This window comes from Lynx rufus, unplaced genomic scaffold (assembly GCF_022079265.1).
Source record: "Lynx rufus isolate CCGP_SWC_20201006 ecotype Redwood Valley unplaced genomic scaffold, mLynRuf1.p SCAF_3, whole genome shotgun sequence".
Classification (NCBI taxonomy): Eukaryota; Metazoa; Chordata; class Mammalia; order Carnivora; family Felidae; genus Lynx; species Lynx rufus.
The window spans coordinates 79,654,237-79,681,799 of NW_025814845.1; the positions used below are offsets into that span (position 1 = coordinate 79,654,237).

A 27,563-nucleotide genomic window follows, 5' to 3' on the forward strand; every position below is an offset into this window, starting at 1 on the left:
TAAGTGGTTTTATACAGCTTTATTACATTTATTTCCCAAGGGTAGCATGGCATAGGGGTATCACTTGATCTAATAATTCAACTATAGCAGGAGGTAATAGGGTTCTCCAGAAAAACAAAAGCAACAGGATGTGGAGATGGAGATGAGAGAGAGAGAGAGGGAGTTAGAGAGAAAAAGATTTATTTTAAGGAATTGACTCACATGATTTGGAGGCTTGGCAAGTCCAAAATCTTCAGGGTAAGCCTGTAGTCTTGAAACTCTGGAAGAAATTGCAATTTGAGTCCAAAGGCAGTCGCTGGCAGAATTCTTTCTTGCTTGGGGAGGTTGGTCTTTTTCTATTAAAACCTTCATCTGATCAGATGAGGCCCACCCACACTATAGAGTTAATCTGCTTAATTTAAACTCTACTGACTTAAATGTTAATCTCACTGAAAGATACCTTCACAGAAACATCTAGAAAAATGTTTTATCAAATATCTGAGTCCCAATGCCTAGCCAAGTTGACACATTAACTATCACCCAGGGAAAAAAGAACCACTGTTATTGTTCTGGACATATGTGTAGAATAAGACCGCATCACTTTGGATTCAAGGTCATTCGCTTTGGTCTCATGTCATTCAGTGATACATATACTTTTTTTTTCATGCTGTATTATCTATAATTAAGTATAAAGACTTCCAATTATGTCACCTAGAGACTGTTTTACCCACTGCTCTGTGTAGCCACCAGTCTCTTGTCTCTCTTTTCAGCAATGGTGAGGCAGATACCCTTTCCATGGGGAAGAGAAATCCATGTTTTTTTCCCCTTTACCAATAACAAAAATGTTGGAGAGCCAGGTGGCAAAGCTGTTGCCATTGGCATCTTTCACATGAACTACATCAACAGATGTAGTCTCTCTCTGTTGGTGATCACACCAATTCTTCCCAGGTCAGCACCTCTGGTCACCATATACAGATTACCCATGTCAAACTTGATGAAATCTGTAATTTCTTCAGTCTCCAAATCAATCTGAATGGTGTCATTCTCCTTGATGAGGGGATCAGTTTAAAGGATGGTGAGAGCATCATGGGTCACTGGATGAGGGATTCCTTTTGTCCCCACAAAGATCTTTCTCACTTTGCAAAACTTACACTTGGCCTCCTGAGGTGTAATCCAACAAACAGCAAAGTGACCCTTGGTGTCACAGATCATATGGAAACTCTCCCCAGTCTTGTCAATGCTGATGACATCCATAAAACCAGCAGGATAGGTTATATCAGTTTGGACTTGCCATCAGTCTCAATAAAACACTGTATGCAGATCTACTTTACTTCATCTCCTGTTAGCACATACTTAAGTTTGTTCCTTAGGAAAATGATAAGAGGGAGATATTCTCTCATCTTAATGGAAACCAGTAGATGGATGAGGCACAAATACACCAGTCAGTTTATCCAACGCCTAATGCTTTGGAGGTGCTATGCGCTTCAGATGCTGCTTGGGACCATGAGCCACAACTGTACTAGGCATGAAAAGTATATGCAGTGATGTATATACTTTTAGCTCATGGTGGTTGTTTTTTTTTTAACCTCGTTTTCATTTTTAGGAGGAAAAACAGCCTTGAGCATCATCAAAGTTTGGGCTCTTTTTGCCACAGTGACTAATGCATTTTGTAATTACCTCATTAGCATACAGGTGTGTAGGAAAGGTTTTTTCCTAGGCATTCATGGAGGAAGAAAATGTAGGCCCATCTTCTTTTACAGACCTGAATCGAGAAAGGCTACTCTCAGGACCAGGTCTTAAGGGAGCTAATGAAGAGAACTAAGATGTGAAGACATCTTTGCCTAAAGGTTTTCAGCTGATTTTACTTCGAACAGTCTAGTCCATTCACAATAGAAAAGAAAGATCAGAGTTCAGCCGTGGCAGAAATAACCACAAACTACTCATTCTGTGTCAGAGCATGATGCTGTTTCTTCTTCCAGGGACAGAAATGACACTCATATCTTGGATCCAACTTCTAATCATGAAGCCATGAGCAGGAAAATGAAAGCCAGTCTTTCATGGGGCTGATAAATGTCTTTGCCCTCATGGCTTTCTAGTTCTCTGGTTTCTCAGGAATATCAGCTGGGAAAGGATATGAATCTCCAGCAAAACAATCAGGAAAATAGTGAACTGAGCCATTTGATAATCATAATGATGATTAATTAAATATCTGTTTTGTACTAGATGTTTTTTACTAGATGCCGTTCTGAGTACCAGGAAGACAAGATGACAAAACATGGCCCTTGCTCCTCAGTCTAGTGAGAGCAATGAGTGAGAGAACTACATGGAAAGAGTTAACAAACACAAAGGGATATATGACTGTCTGAGGGTCTAGAAGGGTTTCACAGAGGAGATGGCCTTTGACCTTCACCTTGGAAGATGCTTTAAAGCCCAGCAAGAGGAGTAACAGGAAACAGCATTTGAAGTGTGTCTGGGTGGCTCAGTTGGTTAAGCACCTGACTTTGGCTTAGGTCGTGATCTCACAGTTTATGAGTTCAAGTCCCATATCGGGCTCTCTGTTTTCAGTGCAGAGCCTGCTTTGGATCCTCTGTCCCTCTTTCTCTTTCTTTCTCAAAAATAAATAAACATTAAAAAAAAAAAAAGAAGAGGAAAGAGAGGATTCCAGAAACTTGGAGTTTATTTTTTGTTTACTCATTTTATTATTGATTATTGAAGTACTGAATATTCACTTAGAAAATATGCAATGTGCCAAAAAATTTTAAAGAAGCCAAAAACAATGACTCAAAAAAATGACCTATAACTCTGATATCTAGAGGCAATACTATAGCAGTAATTACTTTGCCATAATTCCTTATTTTCTTTTTCTATACATTTTAATATAAAATTGTGTTTACAGTATATTTATAACTTTGTATATTGTTCATTCTTTTTTAAAAAATATTTACTTTTGAGAGAGAAAGAGAGAGAGAGACAGACCGTGAGTGGAAGAGGGGCAGAGAGAGAGGGAGACACAGAATCCGAAGTGGGCTCCAGGTTCCATGCTGTCAGCACAGAGCTCAATTTGAGGCTCTAACTCACAAACCATGAGATCATGACCTGAACTGAAGTCAGACGCTTAACTGCTTAACTGACTGAGCCACCCAGGCACCCCTGTTCATTCTTAAAAACATATACTATCACCAAAAAACTTGTTATACCAATATTTGATAGTTTCTTAAAATCTCACTGGATTTACCATAATTGTGTAAGCATTAATCTATTATGGATTTTTGTGCTCCAAATTTTCATTTATATAAAGCATGTTATTGTGTGTCAATTTTTTCACATTTTAGAAGTGGAAATCCTGGATTAAAGTATATGAACATTAAAGGATACAAAAATACTGATTTGAAGGGGCACGTGTACCCCAATGCTTATAGCAGCACTATCAACAATAGCCAAATTATGGAAAGAGCCCACATGCCCTTGACTGATGAAGGATAAAGAAGATGTGGTATATATATACTATGGAATATCGCTTGGCAATCAGAAAGAATGAAATCTTGCCATTTGCCACAATGTGCATGGAACTAGAGTGTATTATGCTAAGTGAAATAAGTCAGAGAAAGACAAATATCGTATGATGTCACTCACATGTGGAATTTAAGAAACAAAAAATAAGTATAGCAAATATAAATAAAACACACAGATATTTAAAAATCACTCAGACCTCAATAGATAAATGGCATGAACCACCAGTTCACGAAAGAGCATAATAAAACATTTAACTTTACTAGAAATAAAAGAAATACAATTTTTCCTATTAAATTATCAAATATTTTTAAAATTATACTATTCTAGTAAGCTATACATTTGAGATTAGGCACTTTACTGAATGTATGCTGAAATCCATTTAAAGAAACAAAACAGATGGGGGCGCCTGGGTGGCTCTGTCAGTTGAGTGACCGACTCTTGGTTTTGGCTCAGGTCATGATCTCACATTTCATGGGTTTGAGCCCCAAATTGGGTTGGGGCTGACAGTGGGGAGCTGACAGTGGGGATCCTGCTTGGGATTCTCTCTCCCTCTCTCTCTGCCCCTCCCCTTCTCATGCATGCACGCACTCTCTCTCTCCCTAAAAATAAGTAAATAAACATTTTTTAAAGTATATGAACACTATTAATGCTCTTGACAACTAGCCATATCTTCTAGAAAGGTTGCAATAATTTAAATTATCACTAGCATGGTATAAAAGTGTCTTTATAACAAAATGCCTATCAACATTGCATAGAATTTTGATGGATTTCAGCATACATTCAGTATAGTGCTCTAATCTCAAAGGTATAGCTTACTAGAATAGTATTATCTTTTAAATATTTGATAATTTAATAAGAAAAATTGTATTGCTTTTATTTCTAGTAAAGTTAAATGTTTTGTTATGCTTATTAGACTCTTTTGTGAACTGGTGGCTCATGCCATTTATCTATTGAGGTCTGAGTGATTTTTAAAAAACTGTATATTCTATTTATATTTGCTGTAGATATTTTTCTCAGCTGGCTGTTTTTGGTTTTTTTCCATTTTCTCTGTTACAATTTTTGACAACCAAAGCTTTTATTGTTTCTATTGTTTGTGTGGTCAACTTTTTCAATCTTTTCCTTTGTGGTTTCTTTCAAGTAGAATTCAAAATATTTTTGAATTTCTTTGAGACTTCTTCTTTAACTCATGGATTAATTATATGAATGTTTTTTGATATCCAAATATTTGGGGGATTATCCAGCTATCTTTATGTTATTGATTTCTAGTTTAATTTAATTCTTATCTGGGCATATTCTTTGTATGATTTCTATGATTCTAAATTTATGAAGGTGTGTTTTATGACCAAAAATATGGTTCATATTGGTGAACGATCCCTGTAAGCTTGAGAAGAATGCGCATTCTGTTGGTGTTGGATGGAGTATTCTGTACATGTCAATTAGATCTGGTTGATTGATAGCCCTGCTTAGGTTATCTGTATCCTTACTGATTCACTGCCTGCTTGATATATGAGTTACTAGCAGAGGGGCATTGAAGTGTCCAACTCTAATCGTGGATTTGTCTATTGCTCTTCTCAGTTCTATCAGTTTTTGACTCCTGTGTTTTGATGCTCATTGTTAGGTATATGTATGTTTAGGGTTGTACTGTCTTCTTGGAGAATTAAACCCTTTATCATGTGTATAATATCATGTATATAAGGCCCCATTTTATTCCTGATAACCTTCCTTGCTCATAAGTTGGCTTTGCCTGAAATTAATAGAGATACTCCAGCTTTCTTTGATTAATGTTAGCATGGTATGTCTTTCTTCATCCTTTACTTATAATCTATCTGAATGTTTACACATAAAATAGGTTTCTTATAGTTAGGTCTTATTTTTTTAAGCCACATTGACCATCTCTGTCTTTAATTGGTGAATTAAATTGGTGAATTAATATTCAGACTTTCAAAGTAAAAGTGTAGTAGGGTTCCTGGAGATAAAGACCACCAAAATGTGGGGGCTTCCCCCCAAACTGTGGTCCCCAGGATTTTCTCACTCATATTAGTCCACAATTCAGCCTCTGGAAACTCATTCAAAATTACCATTTAACTGTATAATTCTTTTTTTTTTTTAAGTTTATTTTTGACAGAGAGAGACAGAGCACAAGTAGGGGGAGGGGCTGAGAGAGAGGGAGGTACAGAATTCGAAGAGACTCCAGGGCTCTGAGCTGTCAGCACAGAGCCCAACGTGGGGCTCAAACTCACGAACCGTGAGATCATGACCTGAGCTGAAGTTAGACGCTTAACCGACTGAGCCACCCAGGTACCCTAAATATACAACTCATAATTGATCAATGTCAATGGAAATTTAGACAAGGAGATAATGACTCAACACCAAAAAGATCATTTGTTTTCAGATACAGAACTGTGGTATAAGCATTGCATCTAACAAGTCTCTATGAAGCATCCCTATAAAATAGATTTGTTTCTATGGACACTAAGAAACACTTTGCCTCCACTTTACACTTACAGAAGACCTCACAGAGCCAAGTCCTGGGAGCAGAGAGCCAAGCAGAAGTGATTTGCAAAGCAGAGTGGCCTTTCCTGCAGCCGTTTGAGCTATGCATCTGGGGAGAGCAGCTAGCTCTAAGAGCTTCTCAAAAAACAGCAAACTAAGCATGAATTTTATTTCTTATACCAAAGCACCCTCCCTTTATCCTGCTTGTGGCTTTGTCTGTATCTATTTCAAGCTACTCAGTTTACAGATCTAGCCAATGTCACACCATGTCATTATGCCATAAAAGAATTTCACGGTTCCTGTGTATACCTCCTACCTTCTGACTGCAGCAAGTGAAGAAAGATTCCAGTCCAGTTTAGAGAGCACAGTAAGAATCAGGACAGCTCTGAGTGAAGTCGACTGAACAGCCTCTCACCACTCACCAATAGGACAACTAAGTGCATTGTGCTAATTATATTACTGCAAGATTCAAGCCACAACAAAACAACAGTAATCCAGACAGTGAGGTACTGGCTTAAGGAAAGACATATAGATCAATGGAATAGAACTAAGAATCCACAAATAAACCCTTATGTTTCCATAAGGATGTCAAGACAATTCAGTGGGGAAAGAATAGTCTTTTCAACAAATAATGCTGGGACAACTGGATGTTCAGATGCAAAAGAATAAAGTCGGGCCATTATTTCACAAAATACAAAATAAAAAATTAACACAAAATTAACACAACATTAAAGACTTAAATGTAAAAGCTAAAGCTGTAAAACTCTTAGAAGAAAACCTAGGCATAAATCTTCATCACCTTGGATTAGGCAGTCATTTCTTAGATATACCAAAAAGCACAAGTGACAAAAGAATAATAGACTTTATCAAAAATTGAAACTTGTAGGGGCGCCTAAGGGCTCAGTCGGTTAAGTGTCTGACTTAGGCTCAGGTCATGATCTCACAGTTTGTGAGTTTGAGCCCCACCCCCACCTTGGGCCCTGGGCTAACAGCTCAGAGCCTGGAGCCTGCTTCAGATTCTGTGTCTCTCTCTCTCTCTGTCCCTCCCCAACTTGTGCTCTGTCTCTCCCTCTTTCTCAAAAATAAATAAACATTAGAAAAAAATCAGAACTTGTATGTTTCAAAGGATACAATCAAGAAAATAAAAAGAGGGGAGCCAGGGTGACCCAGTTGTTAAGCTTTCGACTTTGGTTGATGTCATGATCTCATGGTCCGTGACTTCGAGACCCACATCTGGCTCTGTGCTAACAGCTCAGAGCCTGGAGCCTGCTTCGGATTCTGTGTTTCCCTCTCTGCCCCTCCCCCACGTGCACTCTGTCTCTCTCTCTCTCTTAAACAAATAAACATTAAAAATAAATAAAGAAAAATAAAGAACAATAAAACACAAGGAGTGGAAAAAGATATATATTTATAAATCATTTATATACAATTAAAGAATTGCATAATGAATGCATAAAGAAGTCTTATAATTCAGCAACAAAATAAAAATAATCCTTGAGGGCCACCTGGGTGGCTCAGTCAGTTAAATGTCTGATTCTTGATTTTGGCTCAGGTCATGATCTCACGGTTCGTGAATTCAAGCTCCATGTCTGGCTCTGTGCTGACAATGCAGCCTGTTTGGGATTTTCTCCCTCTCTCTCTGCCCCTCCAGCACCCCCTTCTCAAAAATAAATAAATAAACTTAAAGAAAAACATTCTTGAACCCAAATCTTGGTTTTTAATACCATTCTTCGGTGGCATCAATAAAACGAACAGGACTCCTTGGAGGAATGGTTGCTTCTACAACTGCAAGAAATACCGTACACAAAATGGCCCTGGAGCATATTATAGTGCCAGAAAGTAAGGAAGTGCTCACACACACACACACACACAATGATGGGGATATGTCAGAGGGACCCAGGAACCAACTGAAAAGGCTCTCAATGGCTTAAGTTGGAACAGTTGAGCAATACGAGAGATAAAGTAGTATTGCATTATAAACCAAAATATAAAGTAAATATCTATGAGTTCATATAACTATAAATAGATGATAGCTAGATAGCTAGATAGATGATAAGAAGAGACAAATCTCATGCACAGAGGAATACCAAATAATTTATGTAGATATTCTTCCCTCAAGAGGTGATGCATATCTCCCTACTCCTTAGATGTGGGTTGTGCATAGTGACTTCCTTGCAAAGAGTATAGTATGGAAACGGAGAGGAAAGAAACTGTACAAACACTATCTCAGGCAGGTCTCAACATTAATTAGCATCAACAATGATAAGCCATGTCATAGAATATGATGAAAATAGCACTTCACCTCTGTGAACTTACCCTGCAAAACACATTATCCCAGTCCAATCATGAGAAAAAATATCAGAAAATCCCAATAAAAGTACATCCCCTGAAACATTTGACCAGTATTTCTCCAAAGTGTTGAGGTCATCAAAACCAAGGAACATCTCAGAAACTGCCACAGACAAGAGGAGTCTGAGATATGACAACTAAATGCAGTGTGGCGTCCTGGATGGGATCCTGGGATAGAAAAAGGACATTAGGTAAAAGCTAAGGAAATCTGAATAAAATACAGATTTAGTCAATAATAATGCATCAGTATTGGTTGCCTGATTGTAACAAATGTATCATAAGATGTTAATAAAAGGGAAAACTAGGTAGAGGGTATACAGGACTCTCTGTAGAATCTTCACAATTTTTCTGTAAATCTAAAACTGTCCTTTAAAAGTTTATTTTAAAAAGACACAATATACAAAGTTTAGAAACAACGCAGTTTAAAAACGGGCAAAGATCTGAAAAGACATTTGGCAGAAAGAGTACACAAATGACCAATAAGCACATGAAAAGATGTTCAACACCATTTGTGTATAGGGAAATGCTAATTAAAACCACAATGAGATATCACATCACTCCCACTAGGATGACTATATAATCAAAAAGGTAGACAATATCAAGTGTTGAAAAGGATGCAGAGGAAACGGAACTCTCATACATTTCTGGTAAAAATTAAAATCCTGCAACATAGGGGCGCCTGCGTGGTTCAGTCGGTTAAGTGTCTGACTTTGGCTCAGGTCATGATCTTACAGTTTGTGGGTTCAAGCCCTGTGTCAGGCTCTGTGCTGACAGCCTGGGACCTGCTTCAGATTCTGTGTCTCCCTCTCTCTTACCACCTCTTTCATCCATCCCTACCATCCCTTATGGTAATCATCAGTTTGCTCTCTAGAGGTAAGAGTCTGTTTTTTGGTTTGCCTCTTTTTTTCTTTGTTTGGTTTCTTAAATTCCACACATGGGTGAAGTCACATGATATTTGTCTTTATCTGACTTATTTCACTTAGCATTATACCTTCTAGGTCCATCCATGTTGTTGCAAATGGCAAGATTTCATTCTTTTTTATGGCTGAGTAATATTCAATTGTATCCATGTACCGCTTTTTCTCTTTCCATTCATGTGTTAATGGACACTTGGGATGCTTCCATAATTTTGGTTATTGTAAATAATGCTGAAATAAACATAGGAGTAAATATATCCTTTTGAATTAGGATTTTCATATTCTTTGGGCAAATATTCAGTAGTGGAATTACTGGATTATATGGTAATTCCATTTTTAAATTTTTTGAGGAACCTCCATACTGTTTTCCCCAGTGGCTGCACCAGTTTGCATTCCCAGCAACAGTGCACAAAGTTTTCATTTTCTCTGCATCCTCACCAACCCTTGTTATTTCTTGTGGTTTTGATTTTAGCCATTTAAACAGGTATGAGGTGATATCTCATTGTGGATTTGATTTGCATTTAAAAGGAATAAAATATTAATATATGCTAATACATTAATGAATCTTGAAAACATTATGCTAAGTGAAAGAAGCCAGAGATAAAAAAACTATATACTGTATGATTCCACTGTTATGAAATGTCCAGAGCAAACAAATCCATAGAGACAGAGAGCAGATTAATAGTTTCCAGAGGCTGGAGGAGTGGGAAATGAGGAATAACTATTAGTGGATACAGAGCTTTTTTGGGGGGGTGATGAAAATTTTCTGGAATTCAGTAGTGGCAAAATTTTGTGAACATACTAAAATACACTGAAATCTAAAGAGTTATACACTTAAAATTGATCAACTAAGAAAGACAAGTTTCAAGCTGTACTATGAATTGTCCTGACCATTTTCCTCCAAAGAAAGGAGGAAGACACATGATACATATGTTATTTACAGAGAAATGAAGGCACCAAGTGGATAGCTGTGCTGTCATCATCTCGATCAGAAATTACTGGGCTCCTGCTTTAGGTAGGACATGGATGAACCATGTTCTTACGGAAAGTAACGCAGGAAAAGACATTCTTTCCCTTCCTCGATTGGGGGTTCTAGGATTAACACAGAGGTCATTTCTATTAAAATAAACAACTAATGGAAGCTCGGTTGACTTTGACCACTTATTTAGAAAACTGCAAGCTCATTGTGATTTCTCATATCAGAATTGTCTGTCAATGCAGCTGAAAACATTAGATCTACTCTGTACTCACCATTTATATAGCTGCATAGAGTAGCCCCCACTTCTATGGGCAAATGGAATAAAATCCCAGAAGTCAGGCTTGAGCAACAAACACCTACAACAAATGATGCTTTTTTGTTTGTTTGTTTGTTTGTTTGTTTGTTTGTCAAGGTCAAAGAATCAATGTTTCAAGCATGAGTCTTTTTTAACTGGGGAGAGAAGGGAGGCTACCTGGTCTCCCATTTCTGAGGAAAACAGTATTAGAAAAGAAGTAGGAGCACCTGGGTGGCTCAGTTGGTTGAGCATCCAACCTCGGCTCGGGTCATGATCTCATGGTCTGTGAGTTCAAGCCCCGCGTCAGGCTCTGTGATGACAGCTGAGAGCCTGGAGCCTGTTTCAGATTCTGTGTCTCCCTCTCTCTCTGCCCCTCCCTCACTTGTGCTCTGTCTCTCTCTGCCTCTCAAAAATAAAATAAATGTAAAAAAATTAAAAAAAAACGTATGGCTTGAATCTCATTTTTCTTCTTTATTGATTTTTAAGTGTACGACTCAGTAGATTTTATTTATTCACAAAGTTGTGCCACTATCTGATTCCAGGAAATTTTCATTGCCCCCAAAAGAAACCCTATCCCCATGAGCAGTCATTAAAGCAATGAAGAAAATGCACATGATGACAGCACGAAGCTTCCCTCACAGTGCAGGGAGAGACCATCACGTGTCTGACCTGCATTCTCAAGGGAGGGGAGAGAGCCAGAGGAAACAGTCATTGTGTCAATGACTCCAAATCAAATCAAGGGCTTGTCTAATTTGTTTTCCTGTATGTTTTTTTCTTCTCTCCTGCTCTTTTCTTATCTCTGCAATCTCTCCTCTTTTGCCGTGACCATCTCTCCCACCCTACCCTCTCTCCTTTACTGTCTTTTTCATGCTCAGACATACTGGGACTTCGTGGACTCTTCTTCTCTTCTCCATTTCCACCTCCTTCTCTAAGCTCTTCTTCCTCTGCTCATCTCAAAATGTTGATGTTTTGTGTGTGTGTGTGTGTGTGTGTGTGTGTGTGTGTGTGTGTAAGAAGAAAAGCAGAAGTAAGTTAGTCTATGTGACTCTCTGCTTGGCTAAGAACAACAGGAGCTACAAATGTCCCTTAAATATTAGTCCCCTCTTCTTAAAATCAGGCAGAAGTGTTTGGGTAAACAAGAAAAGACATGCAAATAGTTACAGAGGTATTCAGTACTGGAAAAGGAAAATCTCCTTTCTCTAGATTATGGTTCAAGGCCGAGTTATTCCCTGTGACTAGAGGTTAGTTACTCTGTATTTGCCATAAGCAAACTGATTTTTTTGGGGGGAGGATGATTTTTTAAAAGATCCATAGATGACTGAATCTCTGATTAAATAAAATCTCTGATAAACCATAAAGAAAGAACAACAAATGAATGTACTATATATGCTTATTTTCACAAAGAAAAGTTACCTATGCTTTTCAAAAGGTGACAGTGTGAACTTGGGAGCACAGCATTGCACGTGACTGTGAAGCTCTCTGGCTCTGTGTCCTCTCAGCGCCTCCAGGGAGCCAAGGCTCTCAAAGGTATGAGCGCCCCGGCCTGCTGAGGACACTGCAACACTCCTGCCTTCTCAGTGTGGTCAGCATACAAGGTAAGTTCTTTTAAGTTTTTTCTTAACTCAAAGGTATAGTGTTGAGAGAAAAGAGACTAGATTCAGAGGGAAAATTAGAAATGACCAAAGCTGCAACAGCAGGACAGGAATGCCTTTGAGCCAAGCAGAAACATGGACCAGTAGCCCTTTGTGCGCTCTCTGTAAGGGAAGGGCTCAGCTTCTAAAACAGTGTAACTATTCATCTTTAAAACACCACAAAAATTTAAAACACCCTGTATTTCCAAGTATATTCATGTATCTTCTAAGGTGAACAACAACAACAAAAAATGTAACTGCAATCCCCCATGTCTATCCTGTTTCCTCACCAAAGCTTCTTCTGGTAGAAAACCTGGAAGCACTCATCACAAATATATTTCTTTCTTTTCTTTCTTTCTTTCTTTCTTTCTTTCTTTCTTTCTTTCTTTCTTTCTTCTTTCTGTCTTTTTATTTATTTTTAAGTAGGCTCCTGTAGAGCCCAGTGAGAGGCTTGACCTCACCACCCTGAGATCAAGACCTTGAGATCAAGACCTGAGCTGAAGTCAAGAGTTGGACGCTTGACCGACTGAGGCACCCAGGCATCCCCACAAATGCCTTTATAATGCCATGTTGTTGCAATTTTAAAAAGAAAGGCGAGTAGGCACAATGGACCCCACACACACGAAGGGCAGTAGCCCACAGCAAATCCCAGTGGCTCAGAGCCTTGGGTCCCTCAACAATGATTTAGAAGCACTGGACTGGAGCATTTCTAAGGTACCACCAGGCGCTATAATTTTATCATCTTATTAAGCCATATAATTGGTAGCAGAGCTTATAAGCTTTAAAAAATGATAGACTATAGATAGATAGATAGATAGATAGATAGATAGATAGAGATAGATGATTCTCTTGTATACTGAGTCTCTTTTATGCAGATGTACAAGTAGGCAACACTATAACAATATTAATGAATGCTAAAACCCACAGTGTTTCCATAAGAAGTAACTCAAATGTTGAAATAAACTAACCCACCTCTACTTGCCCCCCCCCCTTAAAATTACCATCTGACAGTTTTAAACATTCTCTTTACTGGAAAGGTTTTTTAAAGGTTTTTATTCAGAAAGATTCATTCCATATAGATTTAGAGAATGATCATAATGTATGGAGCCAGAGACCATGAAGTCCAAGTTCAGGCACAGTTCTCAGAATTTTTAGGAGGAAGGGGTAGGTAGGCACCAGTAATTCCTCTTAAATTATAGGACAATGTGCCTGCCATATTGTAGATGCTCAAAACTGTTTTGTTGAATTAGGACAGAACACAATACAATGAACACAAACATAAAGACCCTTGAACATACAGAATTCTCATGTACAATCATGTATAATACAATGAATGGAATTTTACCTAATTTGGTATAGTTAGAAAATTTTTCCTCATAACAGTTAAGCTATTCAGAAAGGATTACCTCTCCAGCCATTTTTGGACCTTGCGCATGAAACACACTGTTTTTCCATGAAGGGATCATACACGATGTTCCAGAGGGCCACTGCAGACTTGACGTGTGAAGAATCATGGATCTAGAGAGTGATGCAGGGAACAACTTTCCAGCACCTGGGACTCACACAGGATGAACAAATAGACTTGTGGATGTTCTGGGTGAAGAGGTCATGTGGATCAATAGTATAATGTTTAAGGAATGTTTTTTCCATGCTCTCAGGGGCACTTATCCTCACCTTACGGACTGGGATTGGTCCCAGATAGCTGTGTCAGCCAATCCAAACACAAATGGACTTGTGCTGTTCCCCATTTTGTGCCCCTTCAGACTGACCTCTTCTTGGCCTTTTGGACACTAACCATATGGTGAAATGGAGATACAGTTCAATTGTTCTCACCTTGACTGCTATTTAGAGGTCTAGATTTCAAGATTATTCCTGTATGCTAACAAATATACCTTGGGCTTATTTATTTTTTTGTTAGTGCCCATACTCTTTTCTACTCATGCTCCCATATTTCTGATAGACTCTGAAGTGTCAAACTAGGCATATTTTTAAAGCAGTTATTATAAATAGGTCATGAGAGGCAACCAAGGAAAATGTCACCAACTCTCAGTGGCACTAAAAGTAATGTTTCAAAGAATAATTGACTCAAAGTGCTTCCTTGCTGGGAATGCAAAGGCTGAGGCAACAGTGAAAGTAGTTTAAGGTACCCAATTCAAAATGGGCATTTAGGACAACCATCAATCCTGCCCAACCACCAGTCCTTTGACTTCCTCCCATGGAGAAATCAGCGTCTGAATTGCTTTGCTGTAGTTGAAGGAGTGTTATGTAATTCTGATTCTGAGTTTTCCAGTTAGGATAAAGGAACCAGGGGAACAAACTGTGTGTCAATGAAGGGGGCAAAAGGAGAAGAAAAGTGGTGATAAAAGAAAAAGAAAGTGTAAAAGAAATAAAGAGGGATGTTAAAACAAGCAAACAAACAAAAGCTACCTCCTCTCTCAAACACCATAGCATAGAAGTGGCTTCTGAACTAGTGGAGGCAGAGTACTGACTTGGGCCTGTCGTGTACAGACCAGGATCTCAGCCAGCTCCAGGGAGGAAGCTCCTCACGCTCCATTGGAAACAATAGCTGTTCCCTGGACCAAAGAAATTTTGTAGTAGGATTTTCCCTTCTCCATGTGAGACTGAGGAAAAGGGGAGCAACACAGTTAATATTTTATGAAAATAAAATGGAAATAACCCATTTATTCTGATGTTATATCCTTTCCAAAATCATGGTGTTAGAATGTTCTCTCTCTCTTTTTTTTTTTTTTTATCTTTTGGAGATAGTAGATGCTGGTTGCTTTTTGTTTGTTTGTTTGTCATTTGAGGTTTTTGCTAGGTCCTTTTAAATTTCCAAATGGGAACTACAATATTCAAGATTTTCAAAACTTGCCTGACTATACAACTCTTTTATTGAAAAGCACTTAATAAAAACTATTTTTCTATTAACATTTTTCTATTAACAGTTTTCGCTATTTGCTTTTATTTTGCTCACTTGACAAAATTTATAAGTTGGGAAACTCCCTTGCCCAATTTTAGAAATATATATCTTACTGACCTGTGAAATACAATGATAACCCGGGGGACATTTGTCTAAAATGTCTGCCAAAGGGGTACCACAAGAAGTCAAATCCAATGTCAGTAAAATGTGTTCAAAACAGGTATCACTGTCGAAAAATTTTTTAATGACTACAAGTTTCCATGATACAAAAAGAAAAAAAAAACAGATATCTCAAAAATAACAGTGGAGCCACTTAGCAGGTGTAAAAATAATCATTTTCAATTGCAAATAATGTGCAAACATATCACTCCTTGAAAAATTAGATAGGAATAGTTAATGAAAAATCTATTTGTTACTTAAAGTCTATTTGTTATTTTTATATGCTGAATTTTTTCTTTTTTCAAGTTTTTATTTAAATTCCAGTTAGTTGGGGCACCTGGGTGGCTCAAGTGGTTAAGTGCCCAACCTCAGCACAGGTCATGATCTCATGGTTCGTGCGTTCAAGCCCCGCATCAAGATCGGTGCTGACAGTTCAGAGCCTGAAGCCTGCTTCACATTCTGTGTCCACTTCTCTCCCTGCCCCTCCCTTGCTAGTGCTCTCTCTCTCTCAAAAGAAAATAAACATTTAAAATAAATAAATAAATAAATAAATTCCAGTTAGTTAACATACAGTTTAATATTAGTTTCGGGTGTAACATTTAGTGATTCATCACTTATATATAACACCCAGTGCTTACCACAAGTGCCTTCTCAATCTCCATCACCCATTTAACCCATCCCCCCACCTACCTCCCCTCCAGTAACCATCAGTTTGTTCTCCATAGTTAAAAGAGTCTGTCTTCTGGTTTCCCTCTCTCTCTCTCTTTTTTTTAACCTTTGTTCATCTCTTTGTTTCTTAAATTCCATATACGAATGAAATCATATGGTACTTATCTTTCTCTGACTGACTTATTTCACTTAGCATAATACTCTCTAGTTCCGTCCACATTGTTGCAAATGGCAAGATTTCATTCTTTTTTATGGCTGAGAAAAGTCTATTTGCTATTAAGGATTGCTGGCTTCATAAATCTTTTTCTTCCTTTAATAGTTGTAATAATCACCCTTTAAAAAGCTAAAATAGCAATTTTCTTTTATTTCAACAACTTCAATAAAAAGTCAGAGCAAAATATTAATACCAAGTTTAAAACTCTTCATTCTTGTAGTCAAAAAGCTACTTTACCCACAAGTGTTAGTAATGTCAGTAATGGCATACATCTCTATACTTTCCTTCTAATATATTTTAGGATTCAATTCTATGTTACTAATTGCAAACCCAATTACGTGCAACTCTTGCTTCCTGGACAAATTTCTAAGAAAACAGACCTAAAGTCTAATACTGAGATGTGAGTGTCCCTAAAGGCTTACAACAATGGTCTGGATATCATTATAGAACCAGGGTATTGGAAAGTAATCCAGAAATAACTCGGTTCACCATTTCTCAACAGTGTTTCTATTACATGCTTTTCAATAAAAGAGTTATATAGTTAGGCAAGTTTAAAGATCCTAAATAATCTATTTCCCCCTGGAAATTCACAATACACATTGGCATATTAAAAGTTCTGCAAAGTCTTGAACTACAGAAATCTCTTTAACTCAGTTTAATCCAATTTTCCCAAACTTTCTTTAGCACAACCATTCATGAATGAAACACACTTTGGGAAACAATGATCTAAGACAACCTATTTTATGCATTGAAAAACTAGGGCCAGAAAAAGTTTAAGAGACTTGTTCAAGATTACCCAAATAGGTAGTAGCAGTCAGTCCCAGAATGCAGACCTCCTGGGTCCAATATAGGGCGCTTTCTATGATCACACTCTGCCTTTCTTCCACCTCATAGAAACCTTGGAAATTATTACGGAAAGTCTGTTATGAAAATGAAACCGAGAAAACCCAAGTAGATACGAGTATGTTCTTATTAATTTCCATGCTTTTCCAGCTGATATTATCAAAACATTTTTTAAAATCTTGGAGGTGTATAAATAAGGAAGGGAGGCTTGTAATTGATAGATGGAGTGGGAAAATTGCCTTTTCCTCAGGCTATTGTTATTCAGATTATGTTTATATGTATGAAAAGTTGAAAAAAAAGATGATAGCTTCTAAGTAACAAACTGACATCCTCAGTGTCTAAGGATCAAATTATAATGGGTTGGACTACTGTGAACTGGGTACTATGTGTCAGAGATTATTTTGGGCGTGTGTCTGACAACTGATCCTTAAAATGCAAAATAATACACTATACAATGTAAGCTCTCCACAAAACATGTCTGTGCTTACTTAGTAAATCCTAATACTATAAAATGGATTTTTTTCACATAGAAACTTATCTAAGCCTTAATTTATTAAACCTTACTTTAAAAAAAATACGCTTTAACGTTTTAAAATAAGTGTTGTGTAGCATTATTGTCCTGTATCAGAATAAAATTAGTCAAGTACTTCCTATTAGTTTAATATTGTGAAATGGTTAATTATAGAGTAGCAGAATGACTTCCATTGGTCCCTTGAAAAAAGCCTCAGTGACCCATTTTGTACCAATGGGTTATGAAAAAGAAAAACAAACATACTGCCAATTTGATGGGTTTTCTTATTGTGTAGAAACCACTTTTGAGAGATACTTAAGAAAGCTTTATAGGTTTTTAAGATATACATCTCCAAATTATCCCACATAAAAATCTTGGTGAGAGACTAGAATTTTGGAATAGTCTTCATATAATTAATATAATTATTGATTTGTTCAAAAAATGTGCAATTTAGTATTTGTAACTTACAGCCATCCCCCATTTTTTTTCATCTTTTAACTCTTTTTCTTTGTGAGAACAATTTTTTTCCACTCAGATTGATTACAGAGAAAGAATCATGTGTTGTTAACATTTCTTCACAGCTTCATGGTACCTCTCTGCTGACTTGTACATATGCCATCTTCCAGTCTTGTCCTTGATCCTCTGAACTTCAGTTCCAGGCAGAATCCTAATAGCTTCATTGCTCTCTGTCCCATAATGTTATTCCTGTGATCATATTGGCTACATGGCAAAAGGATTTTTCAGATGTAATTAAGGATACAAATCAGTGACCTTAAGAGAGACTATCTAGATGGACCCAACCTAACCACATGAGCCATATAAAAGCATACAGTTTTTTCCAGTTGATAGCAGAAATGCAAGGCAGTGAGATTCCAAGTATTATGGGGGATCTGGCATGCCATTTTTACCTTTGAAGATGGAGTGGGCCATATGTTGAGGAATATGAACAGCCTCTGGGAGCTGAGAGCTGCTCCCAGCTGATAGCCAGCAAGGAAATGGGAACCACAGCCCTACAATCACAAGGAACTGAATGTTAACAGCCTGAAGAAGCTTGGAAATGGATTCTTCTCCCAGACAAGGTATTTTTTTCTTTAAATAAAGAATAGATGTTAAAATTTGTAAAATACCCATATGCACCTAGAAATACTCCTATCATTTCTCTCCCTTCATCTATTAATCTGTACTTGTGTTCCTGGTATGAATCCAAGAGGGTATGAACTATTACTGCATTAATGTGCTACTGGATTCTAACTGTCATTATTCTCTTTAAGGTCTGTTCAATGATGTGTGAAATTACCCTGTAGCCTTCCTTTGTGATGCTAGTTTTGTCAGGTATATTAACTGATATTAATATACCCATTCCAACCTGCTTATAATTATTGTTTGTATGGTATGTCTCCTATCCATTTCTTTTCAACCTATCTGTCTTTATATTTAAAGTTAATCTCTTACAGATGGTATATAATTGAGTAAATCTTGCTTTATTAATCCAGTCTGATAATCTCTATCCTTTACCTGCAGTGTTTAGTCCATTGATATTTAATGTAATTATTAATGTGGTAGGATTTAGCTCTATCAATGTAATATTTTTTTTTGTTTTACTCTTCCATTTTTTCTTGAACTTTTTAATTATTCAGGATTCTCTTTGTCAATCTAGTGACAAAGATTATCTCATTTTTGGATAATGAGTGTTATCTCATTTGGTGTTATCTCATTGTTTTACTCAGCATTTTCCTAATTATTAATGAGATTCTCCACTTTTGTATAGGTTTAACTATGCAGATATCCCTTCTGTGGATTTGGTCAGGTCTTTTGCCCACTTTTCTGTTGGGTTATCCTTCCTTTTCCTTATTAATTTTGTAGGGTTCTTTACATATTCTGGTTATGAGTTCTTAGTTAAATATGTTGCTGCTTTCTTCTTCCACTCAATACTGCCTTTTTACTATCTTAAAGGTTTTTTCTTATCAACACAGACTCTTAATTTTAATGTGGTCAAATTAATCCTTTTCTTAACCTCAGTGCTTTTGTGTTTTAAGAAAACTTTCTCCATTGCCAGAGACCATGAAGATATTATTTTCAAAACTTCATTACTTGGCTTTTCATTTAGGTATTTATTCCATCTGGAGTTATATTTGTGTGTGGATATGAGTTTGGGCCTAAATTTCTTTTTTTCCATAACAATAATCAATTTTTCGTACACATTTATTGAAAGACCATCTTTCCCCCACTGATATACAGTGTCACTTTTGTCATGAATAAAGTGCTCACATATGCATGAGTCTATTCTGGGTTTTTTATTCTATTCCATTGGTTTATTCTCTGATCCTTGTGCCAAAATACCATATTTTAAAATTTTCTAATACTTAAAGATGTCTTGATTGTTCTCTCAACAAATTCTTCTTTATGAGTGTCTCATCTATTCTTAGCTTTTTATTTCTGTATCAATTTAAATTACCTTGTCAATTCACACACACAATTTTTGTTATTATTTTGACTAAGACTGCATTAAATTTATAGATCTATAAGCCAATTTGGGTAAATTAGTAGCTTTACAGTATTGGATCTTCCATTCCATAAAATAATACATCTCTTTACTTATTTAGGTCTGTTAAAATTTCTCTCAGTAGTGTTTTTAGGTTTCTGCATAAAGGTCTTACACATTTTTTTATAAGATCTGTTTTAGTAGATATTTTTCATGCTAATGCTAATATTGCCCATTTTAGATTCCATTTTCTAACTGCTTGTTAATGATATATGGAAATATAATCTGATCTTCATAAACTGCTTATGAACCCAGGAGCTTTGCCAAACTCTAAGTTCATAATATTAATATTAGTGAATAATGACATTTTCCCCCCACTCCTACACATTTCTATTTCTAGACTTACTGCTCTTTCTAGGATGTCCAATATAATGTTGAACAGAAGTGGACACCCTTTTCTTTCTCCCACCTGAAAAGGAAAATCTTTTCACTTTTTCCAGTTAAACTTAAACCTGTTGTAAATTTTGATAGATTTTGATAGATTGGGGCAGCTGCCTGCTTCCTAATTTACTAAGAGGACTTTTTAAATCATGGATATTGAATTTAATCAAATTCTTTTTCTGCATCTTTTGTGACAATCTTATGATTTTTCTCCTTCTATCTACTAATTGGTAAGTTATGTTAACACATTTTCTGATGTTAAACCAACCTTGAAATCCTCACATACATCCAATTTGACCATGATATATTATCTTTTTATATTTTCCTGAATTGTTTTAAAATTATTTTGTTTAGGATATTTGCATCCATGTTCATAATTGAAGCTGACCTTAATTTTCTTTTCCCATTTTGTCCTTGTTGGAGTTTTCTAAATTTTCAACTTTTTCAAGATTTTGCTAGACTTATAAAACAAGTTTGAAAGTTTCTCCCTATTTTCTTTTTTTTTTTTAATTTTTTTTTTAACGTTTATTTATTTTTGAGACAGAGAGAGACAGAGCATGAACGGGGGAGGGTCAGAGAGAAGGAGACACAGAATCTGAAACAGGCTCCAGGCTCTGAGCTGTCAGCACAGAGCCCGACGCGGGGCTTGAACTCACTGACCGTGAGATCATGACCTGAGCCGAAGTCGGCCGCTTAACCGACTGAGCCACCCAGGCGCCCCCCGTTTTCTATTTTCTGGAAGAGTTTACAAGATTTGGATTTTTTCTACCTAAATATTGGGCAAAATTCATATTTTATTACATTTGGGCCTGGATATTTCTCTGTGTGTGTGTGTGTGTGTGTGTGTGTGTGTGTGTGATAGGTTTTTAATGATAAATTCAGTCCTTTATAGTAATATGACTCTTCAGATTTCCTTTCCTACTACAAGTTTATCAAGTTGCATTTTTACTGGAATTTGTCTGTGTCAATCAAATTTTCAATTTTATTGGTACAAAGTTGTCAAAAATATCTACTTATCTTTTTAGTGTTTGTAAGATCTAAAATGATATCCTCCTTTGAATTCCTGATCTTGAATATTAGTGTTTTCTTTCTTAATCAGACTGAGATTAATCAATTTTACTAATCTTTATAAAGAACCAACTTTTAGCTTGTCAATCTTATATTTCGTATGTTTGCTTTCTGTTTCATTAATTTCTGCTCTCATGTATAACACCTCTTTTTACTTCTTTTCTAACATCTTAAGATGGCTATTTAGCTTATTAATTTTCAGCCTGTTTCTCTTCTAATATAGGGTTCCCTCTAAGTAGTATTTTAGCTACATCCCACAAATTTAAAAATATAGTATTTCCACAATCAAATTTAAGTACTTTCTAACTTGGATTTTGATTTCTTCTTTAGCCCCAAAACTATTTTTAAATATGTATCTTGGACCCAACCTGGGAAGATGAGGAGCAGTTGGATCACAAACTCATCCCATCTCATGGACACACCTAGATAATAGCCACATCAGTGCAGCCAACCCAGAAAGCAATCCAGGGAATGACAGAACCGACTTTCCACAATTAATAGTAGAGTGGAGGTCATATAGAAAGAGTGGAGGTCTGGAGATGCAGTCAAGAACCAGATTAACCACAAACGAGAGGAACATTACAGGCATGGAGGAGAGGAGCAGACTCCACACCAGGCACACCAGGCAAGGAAGCCTTGCAGGGGAAAATGAGTCCCCATAACATTTGGCTTTGAAAACCAGTGGCACTTAACTTTGTATTTACAGTCAGCAAAGCTTAACTCCAGGTACATTGAAAATCATGGACTTAGCTCTAAGAGAACTGGAGAGCGATAGGGAAACTGAGTCCCAGCCTCTAAAAAGCCAGCATAACAAATAACCCCACTGAGCTACAGCTAAGAAGCAGCAACTTAAAAAGTGCCTGGGGTATGCATGAAGAAGATTTATTTATTGATCTCAGAACATGCACTGGAGGGGCAAGGATCTTTAGAATACTTCTCTAAGAACAAAAGAGCTGGCGGGTGACATTTCTCTCCCTTGCCCAAACTAGATAGCCAGACAATTGCAGGAACTGGCCCAAACATCCTACAACCTACTTTGCTAACACTATGTACCCTATGCCCATGTTCTCCTGCAGATCCACCCCATCCAAACCATCCCATCAGCAAGAGTCCCTTCAAAGTGACTCAAGCCCCAAGGAGAGGGGAAGATAACCACACACACCTGTTTGATTGTGGCCTCAGCAGTGGACGGGGGCAGACATCTGGTCTGACTGCCCACCCTACCCACCAACAAAAGTGTCTCATGATAAAGCAGGGAGAGAACCCTGAAGGTCCAACAGATGGACTGGGGGCAGGCATCTGGTAGACTATAGGCTATATCCAACTACAAGCCCCAGACTGACCTCTTACCAGCTCAGAGAACAAACCCTCCCCAGTATGCTCACAACATGCAAAGTGGGCCATTGCAACCAACTGGACAGAAGGCAAATGCTGCTCAGTCACAATAGGAGAGCACATGCAACCCACATAGGAGACAGCCCTGAAGTGCCTGGTTCTGGTGAACAGGGGACAGTGAGCTAGAAGGCATCACAGGGCCTCGTCTTCATAAGGCCACTACTTTCAAGATCAGGAGATGTAATTGACTTCCCTAATACATAGGCACACAGAGAGTTACACAAAATGAGAGACAGAAGAATATGTCCAAAATAAAAGAACAAGACAAAATCATAGCAAGAGAGCTCCATGAAATGGAGATAAGCAGAATTCCTGATAAGGAATTCAGAGTAATGGTCAAATGGAAAGCAACCAATCTGAACAGGAAAAAGAAAATAAAATAATAAAAAATGGGAATAAGTAAAGGAAACTTAGCAACATCATCAAACATAATAACACTCAAAAAAAATTAAAAAAAAAAAAAAAAGGGGCGCCTGGGTGGCGCAGTCGGTTAAGCGTCCGACTTCAGCCAGGTCACGATCTCACGGTCCGTGAGTTCGAGCCCCGTGTCGGGCTCTGGGCTGACAGCTCAGAGCCTGGAGCCCGTTTCCGATTCTGTGTCTCCCTCTCTCTCTGCCCCTCCCCCGTTCATGCTCTGTCTCTCTCTGTCCCAAAAATAAATAAACGTTGAAAAAAAAAATTTTAAAAACATAATAACACTCACATTATAAGGAGCCCAAAAGGAGAAGAGAAAGAAAAGAGGGTAGAAAATTTATTTGAAGAAATAATAGCCGAAAACTTTCCTAATCTGGGGAAGGAAACAAATCCCAGAAGCACAGAAAGCCCCCAACAAAATCAACCCAAGGATTTCCACACCAAGACACATAATAACTAAAATGGCAAGACGTAGTGATAGAGAATTTTAAATGCAGCAGAGAAAAGATAATCTATATACAAAAGAAATTCCATAAGTATATTAGCTGATTTTTCAGCAGAAGTCCAGAAGGCAGTAGCATGATATATTCAAAGTGCTAAGAGGAAAACAATCTACAAATAAGAATAGTCTACTGGACAAACAAAAAGAAAGGAGTTCATCACTACTGAACCAGCCTTACAAGAAATGTTAAAGGGAACTCTTTGAGTGGAAAGAATGGCCATAATTAGGGGTAAGAAACTTATGAAAGGAAAAAATTTGCAGGTAAATGCAAACATAATAAAAGCAGTAGATTAATCACTTATAAAATCAGTGTGGTAGTTAAAGCACAAAAGCAGCAAGATCAATTATATTTATAAAAATCAGTCAAGGGGTTAAAAAATAAAAGAATGAAAAGTATGACATCATATACATAAAACATGAGGGGAGTAAAAATTTAGTGCTTTTAGAATGGATTCAAACTTGAGCAACTGTCAACTTAATATAGACGGCTATGTGCATAAGAAGTTATATGTAAACCTGATGGTAATCACAAATCAAAAACCTGTATTAGATATGCAAAAAATAAAGAGAAAGGAATCCAAGCATATCACTAAAGAAAGCCAGCAAACCACAAGGGAATAGAACAAGAGAAGAAACAGAAGAACTACAAAAACTATAAAACAAGTTACAAAATGGCAATAAGTACATACCTATCAATAATTACTTTGAATGTAAATGGACTAAATGCTCAAATCAAAAGACATAGGGTGACTAAATGGATATAAAAGCAAAACCCAGGGCGCCTGGGTGGCTCAGTTGGTTAAGCATCCAACTCTTGATCTTAGCTCAGGTCTTGATCTCAGGGTCGTGAGTTCAAGCCCCACATTGGGCCCCATGCTGGGTGTGAAGCTTATTTTAATTAATTAATTAATTAATTGTAATTAATTAATTACTTTAATGAATGAATGAATTAAAAATAAATAAAAAGCGAGACTTACTTATAAACTGCCTATGAGAGACTCACTTCAGACCTAAAGACACGTACAAATTGAAAGTGAAGGGAAGGAAAAACATGTATCATGCAAATGGCAGTGAAAAGAAAGATGGGATAACAATACCTGTATCAGACAAAATAGACTTTAAAACAAAGACTGTAACATGAGACAAAGATACACACAACATAATGATAAAGGAAACAATCCAACAAGGGGATAAAACAATTATAAATATTTACACACCCAATATAGGAGTACATAAATATATAAAGCAACTATTAACCGACATAAAGGAAGAAATTGACAGTAATGCAATAATAGTAGGGGACTTTAACACTCCACTTACATAAATGGGTAGATCATCCACACAGAAAATCAGCAAGAAAACAATTGCTTTAAATGAAACATTGGACCAGGTGGACTTAACAGATATATTCAGAATATTCCATCTAGGGGCACCTGGGTGGCTCAGTCAGTTGAGCGTCCAACTTCGGCTGGGGTCATGATCTCGCGGTTTGTGGGTTCGAGCCCCACATCAGGCTCAGTGCTGTCAGTTCAGAGCCTGGAGCCTGCTTCGGATTGTGTGTCTCCGTGTCTCTCTGACCCTCCCCCGCTTGTGTTCTGTCTCTCTCTGTCTGTCAAAAATAAATAAACATTAAAAAAAATAAAAAATTTAAAAAAAAAGAATATTCCATCCAAAAACAGCAAAACACACGTTCTTTTCAAGCGCACATGTAACATTCTCCAGAATAGATCACATGCTGGGCCATAAAACAAGTCTCAATAAGTTCAAAAAGATTGAAATTATATCATACATCTTTTCCAACCACAATGGTATGAAACTAGAAATCAATTACAGGAAAAAAAAATCTGGAAAGGACACAAACACATGGCAGCTAAATAGCATACTACTAAACAATGAATGGGTCAACCAAGACACTAAAAAGGAATCCCCCCCCCCAAAAAATGTATGGAGATAAAATGAAAACAAAAACACAATGGTCCAAAATCTTTGGAATGCAGCAAAAGCTATTCTCAGAGGGAAGATTATAGTAATATAGGTCTACCTCAAGAAGCAAGAAAAAGCTCAAATAAGCAATCTAACTCTACACCTAATGGAGCTGGAAAAAAGAACAAACCTGAATTCCAGTAGAAGTAAGGAAATAATAAATAGAGCAGAGAAAAAATGAAATGTAAAAAATGAAATATTATTACTAAAAACTCACAGAACAGATCAATAAAACCAGGAGCTGGTTCTTTGAAAAGATCAAGAAAATTGATAAACCTTTAGCCAGATTTATTTTAAAAAAAAAGTGAGAGAGAGAAAGACAGAGGACTCAAATCTCAAATAAACAAAATCAGAAATGGAGGAGAAATAACAACCACCACCACAAAAATACAAAGAATTATGAGAATATTATTAAAAACTACATGCCAGCAAATTGGACAACCTAGAAGAAATAGCTAAAACCCTAGAAACACATAACCTTCCAAAACTAAGTCAAAAAGAAATAGAAAATTTGAACAGACCAATTACTAGCAATGAAATTGAATTGGTAATCAAAAAAACTCCCAATAAACAAAAGTCCAGGACCAGATGACTTCCCAGGCAAATTCTACCAAACACTTAAGGAAGATTTACTACCTATTCTTCTCAAACTCTTCCAAAAAATAGAAATAAGAGGAAAACTTCCAAACTCATACTATGAGGCCAACATTACCTTGATTCCAAAACCAGACAAAAACCCCACTAAAAAGGAGAATTACAGGCCAACATCCTTGATGAACATGGATGCAAAAATTCTCAACAAGATACTAGGAAATCAATCCAACAGTACATTAAAAGAGCCATTCACCATGAAGAAGACACAAAGAAATGGAAAAACATCCCATGCTCATGGATTGGAAGAACAAATATTGTTGAAATGTCTATACTACTCAAAGCAATCTACACATTCAATTCAATCCCTATCAAAATAACACCAGCATTCCTCACAGAACAAACAATTTTAAAATTTGTATGGAACAAAAAGAGCCCAAATAGCCAAAGTAATGTTGAAAAAGAAAACCAAAGCTGGAGGCATCTCAATTCCAGACTTCAAGATGTATTACAAAGCCATAATCATCAAGACAGTGTTGTACTGGCACAAAAACAGACATATAGATCAATGGAACGGAACAGAGAATCCAGAAATGGACTCACCAATGCACGGTCAACTGATTTTCAACAAAGCAGAAAAGAATATCCGATGGAAAAAAGATGGTCTCTTCAGCAAATAGTGCTGGAAAAATAAATTCAGAATAGATAAAGACCTAAACATAAGACAGGAAGCCATCAAAATCCTAGAAGAGAAAACAGGGAACAACCTCTTTCACTTCAGCCACAGCAACTTCTTACTTGACATGTCTCCAGAGGGAAGGGAAACAAAAGCAAAAATGAACTATTGGGACCTCATTAAGATAAAAAGCTTCTGCACAGTGAAGGAACTCACTGTCCAGTGATTTCTGAGCCTAATTCATAAAAGACTTCTATCCTTTTTGCTCTTGGACCACTTGTTCTTTTTTTTTTTTTTTTAATGTTTATTTATTTTTGAGAGAGAGACAGACCGACAGAGCACACAGGGGAGGGGCAGAGAGAGAGGGAGACAGGGAATCTGAAGCAAGCTCCAGGCTCCAAGCTGTCAGCACAGAACCCGACGCAGGGCTCAAACCCACAAACTGTGAGACCATGACCTGAGCTGAAGTCAGACATCGAACCGACTGAGCCACCCAGGCTCACCTTGGACCACTTGTTCTCTGGGAAGCCAGCTGACAT

At 37.1% G+C, this 27,563-nt stretch overlaps 1 pseudogene; it reads right to left on the bottom strand.

Annotated features, from left to right (window-relative positions):
* Positions 1-702: 702 nt before the first annotated feature.
* LOC124521110 (40S ribosomal protein S4, X isoform-like) lies at positions 703-27,563 on the bottom strand (annotated as a pseudogene).